The sequence below is a fragment of the Salvelinus alpinus genome, chromosome 3 (assembly GCF_045679555.1).
Source record: "Salvelinus alpinus chromosome 3, SLU_Salpinus.1, whole genome shotgun sequence".
NCBI lineage: Eukaryota > Metazoa > Chordata > Actinopteri > Salmoniformes > Salmonidae > Salvelinus > Salvelinus alpinus.
In genome coordinates, this window is record NC_092088.1 from 42,045,268 (window position 1) to 42,059,235 (window position 13,968).

The window sequence follows — 13,968 nt, forward strand, 5'->3', positions numbered from 1 at the left end:
GCACTGCATCAGTGCTAGAGGCGTCACTACAGACCCTGGTTAGATCACGGGCTGTACCACAATCGGCCGTGATCAGGAGTCCCATAGGGCGGAGCACAATTGGCCCAAAGTCGTCGGTTTTTAATTTTTACCTTTATTTAACTAGGCAAGTCAGTTAAGAACACATTCTTATTTACAATGACGGCCTACCCTGGCCAAACCCTAACTCCAACAACGCTGGGCCAATTCTGCGCCACCCTATGGGACTCACCTGATCAAGGTTCTTGGTTACAGCAGAGACAATGAATCTTGAATCAAGATCCCTGCTGCCTAAATTTGTTTTGTCTGTTTTAACATTTTGGAAATACCGTATACGCCGGTATGGTACTGGAATGATGGAATGAAAATCTGGTTAACGCCCAACCCTAGCAAACGTGTGAGGTTGACATAAATGAAAATGTGTGTGGAGGAGGTAATTGGATGACAGTATTGTTGTTTTTCTTGTCCCGTCGTAGAGATATTGTAAGCCTTATGTTGCAGTGCAGGTACATCTTATGTTCTCCTGGCTGGTCTAATTGTGTCTGTGTCTCTCCAGGCAGGGTCTCAGGTGGAGCAGCTGAGTGAGGCGGAAACTTCCCATGGGTCTCTCCTCCAGGACTGTCTGCACACGCTGGCCCTCATCTACACCTCCCTGCAGGCCAAGAACCCCCCCCCCCCCCCCGTAGGGCCAGGTACATCTCACCACCTCCTCCTCTCCCTCAGTCTCAAGCCCTGGCACATAAGGTGTGCAGGCTTTTGTTCCAGCCCAGCACAACCACACCTGATTTCAACTACTCAACTGCTGATCAACACCTTGACGAGTTGAACAGGTGTTACGGCTGGGTTGGAAGTGGAACCAAAGCCTGCACATCCAGGACCAGGGATTGTGACCACAGCTCTGTCTTTCCAGTAGATTAGCAAACATGTTATAGAATTGCTACTCTCTTTAATCTACATGTTCTCTCTGCAATCTGCAGTGCCCTGAGCTCTGTACCAGACAGGCTGCAGGAGCAGACTGTTGGTTGGCTGTCCGGGTGCCTGTCTGACTGTCTGTCCACTCTCGGCTCAGACCACACCGCATACCCATATCTGATTGACTCCCATCACATCTTGCCTAGGCGGCTTCCCACTCGGTACGTATGGAATCTCCTCACTTAGGCTGTCTCTTGTGTTTGGTATAATTTTTAAAAGATACACTTCATCCACAGTTCATTATATATCGAATGTTCTATTGCCTTTCAGGTGAAAGGTGTATACAGTCTGCTAACAGAAGGTGAGTGCTTTGTTTTCCTTCAGGTTATTATCAAACCTGCTCAGGATGATGAGCTCAAACACAGAAACATTTTTCCCGGAGTTCATTGATGTCTTTAGTTAATATGCCTCTCCCTCTGTTCTTCTCTCCAGTGTTACAGTTCCTCCAGAAGGCCTTAAGTGAATATCTCCAACAGGTAAGACATCCTGTGCTCCTAAGTCTTGGTACTCTGGACCCACAGGACGGCATGCCTTTGTTCCAGCTCGGTAGTAACACACATGATTCAACTATTCCAGGACTTAATTAGTTGGGTGGTTAAATTAGCTGTGTTTGGGCTAAAACAAAAGTGGCACCGGTCCCAAGTATCAGGATAGGAAAAACATGTGGTGCGTGGCCTCTGACTGACTTGTGTGTGTGTATGTCGCCCCCTGCTGTCTTAGTGGTCTAGCTAGCAGGTCGCCATGTGGTACAGGCCTAGCTCGTGTTTAGCTGCGGCCAAGGCCTCCATGCTGGTAGTGCAGAGGTCCCAGGAGTCCATCAGCGCCACCCTACAAGGCTTACCCATCTTTACTGCACCTTGCAGCTGACCCTTAGTGGCCTACTGGACTGCTACACACACATCCTCACAGATGGTGAGGACCGTGTATGTTACACCAGGGGTGTGGTCACTAGGAAACCGACAGAAACGGGCAGGGACCTACCTGAATTTGTCCAATAGAAACTCTCGTTTTCATTGTAAAATGATTCCCGTTTGGAGTAAACGGTCTCCGTTGCAGAACTTTTGCAACTGTTAGCCACGGTTTGCTATGGTCTTGGTCTGAATGAATACACTCCAGGTTACTCAACATTAGCTCATAAAGTGTGAGCACTCAGCTTTTAAGTAATGAGTAGGCTCCCCCCCACTCTCTTTTTCTCTATAGATTGTGTGCAGTCGGTCCAGAGCATGGTTGGCCAGGTGTGTCATGGGGAGTGGAGATAGTGGCCGCAGGGGTGAGTGACTACACCCCATACACTCACAAGTACACTGAATGACTCATTTTGATTGGATTCATTTTCGTTGTTCATTGATAGTAATGGCCATGATGTTGATTTCTGGAACTTTTTGTATGTTTTTGTCTGTCCATCTGCTTCTCTAGGTGGCAGGTCTCCTGCAAGGTTCAGAACAGGTTGGTGAGTGCGCCCCCGTGTCGCTGAGACAAAGCTGTACGGGGCCATATGACAGTGGCCGTCCCGCGGGTGTGTCTCTGTACCTGTGTCACGGGGCCCTGGCTATGCTGAACTGGAGGATCTTGTTTCTCATGGTCTAAGAGTCCTTTAGATGCCTTTTGGCAAACTCTAAGGGGGCTGTCATGTGCCTTTTACTGAAAAGTGGCTTTCGTCTGGCCACTCTACTTTAAAGGCCTGATTGGTGGAGTGCTGCCGAGATGGTTGTCCTTCTCGAAGGTTCCCCCATCTCCACAGAGGAATTCTAGAGCTCTGTCAGAGTGGCCATCAGGTTCTTGGTCACCTCCCTGATTGCTAACTTTTTGTCTGGGAGCGCCCAGCTCTAGGAAGAGCCTTGGTGGTTCCAAACCTCCTCCATTTAAGAATGATGGAGGCCACTGTGTTATTGCGGACTTTCAGTGCTGCATAAATGTTTTGGTACCCTTCCCCAGATCTGTGCCTCGACACAATCCTGTCTCTGAGCTCTACGGACAATTCCTTCAACCTCATTGCTTGGTTTTTGCTCTGACATGCACTGTCAACTGTGGGACCTTTATATAGACAGGTGTTTGCCTTTCCAAATCATGTCCAATCAATTGAATTTACCACAGGTGGACTCCACTCAAGTTGTAGAAACATGTCAAGGATGATCAATGGAAACAGGATGCACCTGAGTTCAATTTCGTATCTCATTGGAAAGGGTATGAATACTTATGTAAATAAGGTATTTCTGAGGATATATATATATATATATATTTAATCCTTTTAGAATAAGGCTGTAACATGTGGAAAAAGTCAAGGGGTCTGAATACTTTCCGAAGGCACTGTAGCTAGCTAAACAAGTTATTGAACCATAATACCAACCGATACAGTTAAGCAATAAACTTTCTCATACACTTAGCTAGCCAGCCACCATGCATGAAATGATGTAGTATTAATATGCATGTAACGCTAACCAACTAGCTAGCTAACAGTAGGCTATAACTAGCAAAATGAGATACGATTTTTAACGTTGGCTGGCATTAGATACCAAGCAATTGAATTTAGCTTGCTAGCTAGGTTAAATGTTGGCTAGCTAACGTTAGCTATCCATTCAGGTAGCTAACATTAGCGAGTTGGGTACTACGAACGCATGTCCAGAGTGCATAAGAGGAGATTACCACGACTCAACGGTCACGTAGAACTTTACTGTAGCCATGACACATGACTGCCGGCGTGGCGGTAATACGGTCACCGCAACAGCCCTAGACATGACGTCCCAAAAAAGCTGAGCAGACAAAACGCACAAGACAGAGGACCTTTTACTTAATCAAAGGAGTTCCAGTCTGCCGTGAAGCATTCATCCATGTATATGGGTAAGAGTCTAACGTTAGCTTCATGTAACGATATTATTCATATCTCATTTTGTTATAGTCATTTGCATTGCTAGTTAAAGCCTACTGTTCATCAGATCACTAATGTCCTGGTGCTCAGAGCTCTAGTGTCCCTCTAACCACTTTGACATCAATGCAAATGCATTCAAATCACTTTTTTTTTTAATGAATAAAATGAATGATTGTGACGTTATAAAATACAAAGCCTACTGCATATTACACGTTTCAGAAAAACATTAACAAAATACTGATTTAAGATATCTTTGGTACATAGACCTAAATTAAACAAATTCATATTTGGTCAACAATTATAGTGAGTTTGTATTTGATTTCGAATAGCCTACTAATAGGCCTTTAAAAAATTACTATAATAATTAATAGACTGACACATTACCGTTTAGCTACAGAATATCTCACCACAGTGAGTTTCCATCTCTCTCCGTCATTCCTTTCTCCAGCGCGCAGAAAGTGGGGCTGTCAACAGTTTAATTAAATGTGTTTCGTTGTGGAAACGTTACTATCGATGTTCCCGAACAGATTTCATTTCGTTTCCCAAATTAAGCATGGGTTAGCAGCAGGAACAGGGTTGGAGAACCCATGGCATACAGAGTTTGGGCAGAATATTACCTGTTGGGCAGTGAAATTATCGGAGTAGACTAACCGACATGAATGGAAGACATTAGGTCACTTTCCCTCTGGTACGTTTTTCACTGTCTTTTTTTTGTCTTGCCCATGTTCTTACCCATTAGATAATGGGCCATTCTAAGTCTAAACTAATTTGACATATTAGTAAAGACAAGATTAAATTGAGAATAGTCTGAAGTTTAAAAATATGATCACTTGATGAGAGAACAGCATGTGCAGCCTGAGGCAAGGAACAGAACACAAGCATTTCTAAAATCATCAATGGCCTATAGTCGCATCATGCAGCCCATATATGTTTTCATTTCTAAGACATTTTAAGGCTTGTATAACTCAAAATCTAGCGTATAGAACCTGTTTTAAACATAGCCACTTCATATTCGCACACTCGCTCCGGAATGGGAAAAATGTCCTTTCTATTTCATTCAGCCAAATTCAATTATATTCTTATTACTAGAAAATCATATGATATAGTGGCATGGAATTTATGAGGATATGCTATCTGCTAAATGAACACGCCTACCACACGGTGCATAGCCAGATAACATACAGTAGGCCAACTCATATTCTTTTCTTCTGAAATACATTTTCTCCATATCATAATGTTGCTTTAGACCTGACTAAAATAATAGATTTATTGTGATGGTGTATATTAAATAGATTTATTAGACTTTACTAAATGTAGATGTTCCAAAGGCGCGCATCAGCGGCTTGTATGCGTGGAGGTCTGGAGATGCTAAATGTGTTTATGTTTTATTAACGGTCAATTACTGTGAGACCGGCAGTCTTTTGCATGACAATAGCCGGCTGACAACATTTCATGACCGCCACAGCCCTAGTCATGTCGCTCCAGTTCACATTGACTGTGTTCAATATTCCAAGAATCATCGCATCTGTCGTAAACGGATCAGGGAAACCCCCATTATGTTATAGACAGTAACTTGTGGCATGGCAGACCAATCAGGACTCATCTCTCAGCATGCAGCCCCTCTATGATCTCAGCCAATTAAGGCTAGCCAGAAAGAATCAATTGTTTCTCCGTGAGATTTTACAGATCACCTACTATCAATCAAATGTATTTATAAAGCCCTTCTTACACTAGCTGATGTCACAAAGTGCTGTACAGAAGCCCAGCCTAAAACCCCAAACAGCAAGCAATGCCGGTGTAGAAGGAGCCTAGAGAGGAACCAGGCTATGAGGGTGGCCAGTTATTAAGCCACATGAAATTTCATATGTTCAAGAAGGTATTTCTGCAAAAGTGTTGGAAAAAAGCATTTCAAACATCTCTCCTGGGAATTAGGAATGTCCATCTTACACCTCACTTGAGAGATCCAGAAACATATGTAAACACAACCTCACACTCACTGAATACATGTTTGAACGTAATACCAGTAAAACACACTCCCAGTTAATTGTACGTTGTTGTTAACATCCAGCTACACACATGCCAACCCACTCCGTCCCTCAGTGCTCCCAGCATGCATGTGGGCCTGGAGGTAGTGTTTAGGGATGGCATGTTTACTGTGTGTCTACTGTAGTGAAAAACAACGTGAATATGTGTGTGTCACCACGCTGCAACTGTCTTCAATTAGCATCCGTCCTCGTTTAGCGGAAAGCTTTCATTTTAGGCCGACCCACTGTTTAACGGCCACAATTGCCTTGGTTCCCAACTTGCCTCGCATTCTTTCCAAATCACTTCCATCACCACCGCTCTCTCCCTGAAGAGGTAAACACAAAAAAGTCCCTAGACCCCCCCCCACCTTCCGCCTGTCCACATAGCGAACACACAGCCTGTTCAGTCTTTAGACACCCTACCTTACCCTCAGGCCAGCGACTTGTCGTCGCTTCTTGAGCATCTAAACTGCATCTGGTCAATTTAAGCATATAAAAATGACTTCAATCATCTTCCAATAATCAGCTGTTCTAGGCCTGCTCGTCATTTTTTACATTTTATTTTATTAGGATCCATTAGCCGACGCCAGTGGCGACAGTCTTATATGGGTCCGACACATAACGAAAAAGACATTACAGACAAAAGACTATACAATTTAAGTAAATGTAAAACATGAACATGTAGTGTACGTGTGTGTTTGCATCTCTGTTACAGATACATGTCAGTACATCAAAGGTCGTTGGTCAATTGGCGAGGACTGGCTCATGGTAATGGCTGGAACAGAATCAGTGAAATTGTATCAAACACATGGTTTCCATGTGGTCGATGCCATTCCATTTGCTCTGTTCCAGCCATTTTATTATGAGCTGTCCTCCCCTCAGCAGCCACCACTGCAGTACATACACACAACAAGTAGGTTACGGGGAAAAGCCTTGTGCCGTGAGGTGTTGCTTTATTTGTTTTTTTTTAAACCAGGTTTGCTGTTCACTTGTGCTATATGATGGCTCTGTATAATACTGTATGTTTCCGTGAATTTGTTCTTTACCTGGGGACTGTGAAAAGACCCCTGTAGGTATGTCTGGTGGGATAATTGTGTGTGCCAGTGGTGTGTGTAAGTTTACTATGCAAACAATTTGGAATTATTGTTTCTTATAAAAACAAGAAGCAATCCAGTCATTCTTTCCTCAACTCTAGGCCAAGAGGCGACTCCGGGATGCTGGCCTTCTAGGCATAGTTGGAAAGAAACAGCCATATCTCAGACTGGCCAATAAAAATAAAAGATTAAGATGGTCAAAAAAACGCAAACACCGGACAGAGGAACTCTGCCTAGAAGGCCAGCATCCCGGAGTCGCCTCCTCACTGTTGACGCTGATACTGGTGTTTTGCGGGTACTATTTAATGAAGCTGCCAGTTGAGGACTTGAGGCATCTGTTTCTCAAACTAGACACTCTAATATACTTGTCCTCTTGCTCAGTTGTGCACGGGGGCCTCCCACTCCTCTTTTTATTCTGGTTAGAGCCAGCTTGCGCTGTTCTGTGAAGGGAGTGGTACAGCATACTTCCATACATAAAAAAAACTGGTACCAGGAATCTTCAGATGAGTCTTGTGAGGCTTGTAGGCATCCTGGAGCAAAACGGAGAAGACCATCGTACGCGTGAGAGTCTCATCTTCCCACAGGGGGTAGTTTGTTGGCCAAATTGTTCGGACGCTACATACGATTTTGTGAGATGTCTGACAAACACCGTTCTAGCTCTACCTCCTTTCACCGCAGAGGGTGATATCGCCGATAGATTCTTGTTTTTGTTTTTTAAATTATGTTAATACAGTGGGTGTAGAAAGTCACCACCCCCTTTCAAAATGTGCACCTTTTGTTGCCTTAAAGCCTGAAATGAAAACTTTTTACTGCTTTCTTTACACACAGTAAACCCCAATATCCAAGCGGAGAAAAAAAATAAAAAATGAGATCAATTGTAGTGACTTTGATTAGTTCAGAATAAAAGCAGCTGTTCATAGAGGACTCCACTGCTTAGTAGTGCAATTCAAAGCAAATAATCCACTATGGGCTGAAAGGTACTTTCAAAAGATATGATACAAAGTTCTAGAAAGGCACAAGTCAGGGGATGGATATTAAAAGATTTCAAAGGCTTTGTCTATCCATTGGAGCGCAGTTAAGACCATTATTGAGAAGTGGAAGGCGTATGACACCACCCAGACCATGCATAGATCAGGCCGTCCCTCCAAACTGGATGACCGGGCAAGGAGGAGACTGAACAGAGACTTGTTGGGTTGTTTTCTTATTTACAAAAAAATCTAAAAACCTGTTTTTTCTTTTTCATTATGAGGTATTGTGTGTAGATTGAGAATGGAAAAATATACAGTGGGGAGAACAAGTATTTGATACACTGCCGATTTTGCAGGTTTTCCTACTTACAAAGCATGTAGAGGTCTGTCATTTTTATCATAGGTACACTTCAACTGTGAGAGACGGAATCTAAAACAAAAATCCAGAAAATCACATTGTATGATTTTTAAGTAATTCCTTTGCATTTTATTGCATGACATAAGTATTTGATACATCAGAAAAGCAGAACTTAATATTTGGTACAGAAACCTTTGTTTGCAATTACAGAGATCATACGTTTCCTGTAGTTCTTGACCAGGTTTGCACACACTGCAGCAGGGATTTTGGCCCACTCCTCCATACAGACCTTCTCCAGATCCTTCAGGTTTCGGGGCTGTCGCTGGGCAATACGGAATTTCAGCTCCCTCCAAAGATTTTCTATTGGATTCAGGTCTGGAGACTGGCTAGACCACTCCAGGACCTTGAGATGCTTCTTACGGAGCCACTCCTTAGTTGCCCTGGCTGTGTGTTTCGGGTCGTTGTCATGCTGGAAGACCCAGCCACGACCCATCTTCAATGCTCTTACTGAGGGAAGGAGGTTGTTGGCCAAGATCTCGCGATACATGGCCCCATCCATCCTCCCCTCAATACGGTGCAGTCGTCCTGTCCCCTTTGCAGAAAAGCAGCCCCAAAGAATGATGTTTCCACCTCCATGCTTCACGTTTGGGATGGGTTCTTGGGGTTGTACTCATCCTTCTTCTTCCTCCAAACACAGCGAGTGGAGTTTAGACCAAAAAGTTATATTTTTGTCTCATCAGACCACATGACCTTCTCCCATTCCTCCTCTGGATCATCCAGATGGTCATTGGCAAACTTCAGACGGGCCTGGACATGCGCTGGCTTGAGCAGGGGGACCTTGCGTGCGCTGCAGGATTTTAATCCATGACGGCGTAGTGTGTTACTAATGGTTTTCTTTGAGACTGTGGTCCCAGCTCTCTTCAGGTCATTGACCAGGTCCTGCCGTGTAGTTCTGGGCTGATCCCTCACCTTCCTCATGATCATTGATGCCCCACGAGGTGATATCTTGCATGGAGCCCCAGACCGAGGGTGATTGACAGTCATCTTGAACTTCTTCCATTTTCTAATAATTGCGCCAACAGTTGTTGCCTTCTCACCAAGCTGCTTGCCTATTGTCCCGTAGCCCATCCCAGCCTTGTGCAGGTCTACAATTTTATCCCTGATGTCCTTACACAGCTCTCTGGTCTTGGCCATTGTGGAGAGGTTGGAGTCTGTTTGATTGAGCGTGTGGACAGGTGTCTTTTATACAGGTAACGAGTTCAAACAGGTGCAGTTAATACAGGTAATGAGTGGAGAACAGGAGGGCTTCTTAAAGAAAAACTAACAGGTCTGTGAGAGCCGGAATTCTTACTGGTTGGTAGGTGATCAAATACTTATGTCATGCAATAAAATGCAAATTAATTACTTAAAAATCATACAATGTGATTTTCTGGATTTTTGTTTTAGATTCCGTCTCTCACAGTTGAAGTGTACCTATGATAAAAATTACAGACCTCTACATGCTTTGTAAGTAGGAAAACCTGCAAAATCGGCAGTGTATCAAATACTTGTTCTCCCCACTGTATATATTTTAGATTAAGGCTGTAACTTAACAAAATGTGGAAAAAGTAAATGGGTCTGAATACTCTCCGAAGGCACTGTATGCAGCAACAGCTCCCCCATAGGTATTCCTGTGTCTTCTGTAGATGTTATATCCTTGTATTGCTAATGCTGTATCATATATATATATTTTTTTAAGTGAGTCTCAGAAATAGCTAATATACAGTGTGAATATTAATCAATTAAGTCATTAAGTCATTGATTAAGTCATTGATTTCATCAACATTATTTCTCAGGCTACATATATTAATATTGGCTATTTTTAGCCCTGTCCTTAGCTTATCAGAGATAGACAAAATATGGAAAAGAACAAACAAAGTAAGAAAACATTTATAATTCTTCAGCAGTCCATCAATCAGTGGATGGTGGAGTTGAAGCTACGAACCCACAGGCTCTCTCATCCCTTCCATGCTTCTGGGAGGGAGGGTGGACAATGAGCCTGTCATAGCGGATGTAAGCAATGCCCCCACGCACTCTGTCAGCTTTCATGCTGGGATAAGTTTTCCTCTTCTGGCTCACAGCTACAGGATAGTCCTCGTTGAGGAAGATACACGTTCCTCTGAAGTTCTTGGCTCTATCTAGAACAGCTACCCTTGTCCTTGAACCTTAGGAACTTGACCACTATTGACCTGGGCCTGTCACCTGGCCCGGTTGTGGGTTGTCTAGTCCTGTGTGTGCGCTCAACGTCAATTGTCCTGCGATCCATCTTCAGTTTCTCAGTGATAATTTTCCTCACTTTGTCCTCCAACTCCGTCCAAGTCTCATGTGAAGATTCTGCAATTCCAACCACAACAATGTTGCCCTGCCTTGATTGTTCCTCTAGATAATCAGGTTTTTCCTTCATTGTTATCATGGGTTCACATACAGAACTAATGTCCTCTCTCAGTGCCTTACAGATTGTCATCTTGCTGTTTTCCTGTTTTAAAGTCATCGAGCTGAACCTGGGAGAACTGCAAACTGTGCTTAAGGTCCTGGACCTCTCTGGTCAGATCATTATTTTATTAGTTGACTCCACCAGTGTTTGGACACGACACTTGAAGCAATTTTATTGTTGTAACAGCTGCTTGTACAACTCTTTTTGTTTGTTTGAAAGATCCTTCACCTGTGATGGAGAGACACCACTGTCCTCAACAGTACTCCTACCGGCTTTAGTCTTTTTTCATGGTAGCTCTTTCTCTCGCCGTCTTTCCTTTTCTCTTGCTCTCTCTATTTCTCTCTTCCTCTTCTCTATGTGGTAGTGTTTAAATGTCAGTGCGACGGGTTCAGTCCAGTTCTGTATTTGTGGAGTGGTTCTGGTCTTTTCTGCACAGACAAACGCTTTCTAACCTACCACAGAGATGGCACGCTCAGTCAATGCTACTACTCGTGTGAGTTTGTTTATTTATGACGGCGCGAGACATCTTTCCAATACGCGTGCCGTCAACCTTCCGTGGCCTTCGCCAGCGCACTCCTTTGCCATGGCGACGTGGCAGATGTTTCTGCTCCTCGTCTGCACCGTAGCAATGGTAATCATTAGTCACGGCGATTGGCCGATGGTATTTAATCCTTCATATTCACGGCACTGCCTGGGCTTCAGATGGTAGACGGATACAGTAAACGGAGCCAGGAGATAAAGCATTTTTACCCTGGGGGGCATTCTGGGATATGTCTCCATCTTAAGAGGGGTTATGTGTATGTGTGATAGACCACTAGTGAGCTGGTGTGAATCCAAGGTCCTCCATGTTTTCACAGCTGTAGTGTTTGTTTGGCCTGGCCTGGAATAGATGGACAGTTTGGTCTACAGTGGAGACAGAGCCTTCAGTCTTGCCTCTGGACATTTGGAGAGGCCAATTTGTTCTAAGCTAGACTAGAGAAATTAGCTTAGATAGGGGGCAGTGTCTTACTGCAGCTCAACTAGGTGCTGTGACTCTCCCTCTCTTTCTCACGCGTTCTCGCTCTCTCTCAGCATTTTAGGATTGCTGATAGTATCTGTTATTGTGTGGGTCATGTTTCCCAAACACATTTATGAAAGGAACAGAAACTAAGGGGGAAGCAGTGGTTCTCAACTGGTTTTGCCTCAGGACCCAAATATTAACCCGGTTGTCTCAGTCGTGACCCAATTTTCACATCGCCAAAAAAGTAGCCAAAATGCAATCTGGGAAACTATTTTTAATACTATAGTAAATGTAACAATGACATACCAAGGCAAAAACATTCCCACCTTTTTTCATTGTCAATAATTTTGCCCATATTCTTGATGAAGAATGTTAATAAGCTCACTGTTTTGAGCCCACAAAATAAACCACTTAATACTGTAGCTCTGCTAATAGCTCTATGTTGAAAATACTGTGATTGAAGAAATGTAGTTCAGAGATAAAAATTATTGAATCACTTTCTACCTGGTTTAGTCATTTTAAATTCATACTGGGGTATTTTTCAACATCAAAACAATGATTTGTTTATTTTTCCCCCTTTTTTTTTTTCTCACACGCAACCGTTTCAAAACCTCCCGTCGCGAGCCACCAGTTGAGAATCGTTGGTGTAAACTGTCAAACTCGAGCGTCACATCCTCTTAAAGGACAACTCCGCCACTTCAACCTCATATGCATTATCTCGAGCACCAAACCAGTGTCTACGTATGTGAAAATGGCACGTTTCTATGATCTGAGGTTATAAAGATAAGAAGGTTCTAAAAAATGCTTCTATGTAACATCACAGGGTAGGATTAAAAGTACAAAAAAAAATAGATTTTTCAAAACCTGCAACAAGTTTCTAGCCAGAGGGAGGCAATTTGTTTGCTCCCCACATCACCGCGTATCTCATAGTGTTTGAAAATGTCATTGGTTAGAACTTTTTAATGCTATATCTTTTTTTGACAAGATATAAATGCGTTAATTTCACATATGTAGACACTGGTTTGGTGCTCGAGATAATGCAAATGAGGTTGAAAAGTGGCGGAGTTGTCCTTTTTAGTAGTACACACATACCCCATGAACTTTGAAAAAAATAAAATAAAATAGACCCAACCCTGGGGTGACAAACTCAACAAGTTCATGCCCCATCAACCAATCTGACCCTATTGCCTCAACCTTTGGGCTTACCCACCTGCACCCTACTGTATTGCAGTGCATTACCAATTTAACCACTGCAGTACCAACCCAATGACTGTTCCATCAGACCCACTCAGTAACAACCCTGAGTCTAGAGTGCAGCCTGAGGACAGAGCTGACCTCACTGCAGTAAAACCCTAGTGAAAGTTACTCAGGGAGGGTAGTGACCAAACCGCGGTGCTGGGCTGTGGCATGCGGAAGAGAGGGGGGCAGTTATTTAAGGTGTAAGGCGTTTGTGTAATCGTTAAAGTTCCACTCGGGTTCCTGGTTGGTGGGGGAACTTAATTTAGACTGGACACTTCCTGTTTGCAATGCACCCATTTCCCAGAAAAGCGTCCGTGAGCGGAGACGCTGTTTCCCAAAGTCCTAATTACATAGGGCTGTGTGTCAGTGACCCAAATAGCAGCTTTTCCTCTTGACAACTGGGTTGGCTGCCGGTCCTCGGGGCCTGGCGTTGTGGCGGGTGTAAGAGCCTTAAGGAGGGAAAGCTGCTGCTGATGCTACTACTGCTACTATTGTTGTTGTCGATCTGATGCCATTGACTGGAACCCCAGGGGGATTATGTAACGGGCTAAGAAGAGAGCAGGGCAATCAAGGGAGTAAGACCATAGAAAATACTTAACATTGTAAATGCCACATTCACAAGGTCAAAGTTGACCGCAGGACAACTTAAGTAAGGGTCAAGATTCAGGGACAGTGCAGACCAGGAAAAGTCCGTAGGTGCTGTGGTGTAGAAGTCACAGACCATTAGCGCATCCAGCCCAGAGAAAGAGCTGAATAAATACTATTCATGAAATTAAACTAGGATGGTAAAAAATGTGTCAAACTTAGCATATTACAGTTGAGACGTGACATTTTAAATGTATTACTTGAAAAAACAAAACGATTTAAAATCATGTTGACCTGGGGTGATGGTAGGTTGTTGGTGAGTGTTATTTTGTAGTGTGTGTCTGCTTTATACACATGTGACAAGGAGAGCA

At 43.5% G+C, this 13,968-nt stretch overlaps 1 pseudogene; it reads left to right on the forward strand.

The window, feature by feature from the left end:
* The first annotated feature begins 436 nt into the window (after positions 1-436).
* The window catches only part of LOC139569809 (uncharacterized), a 36,504-nt pseudogene continuing 22,972 nt past the window's right edge, over positions 437-13,968 (forward strand).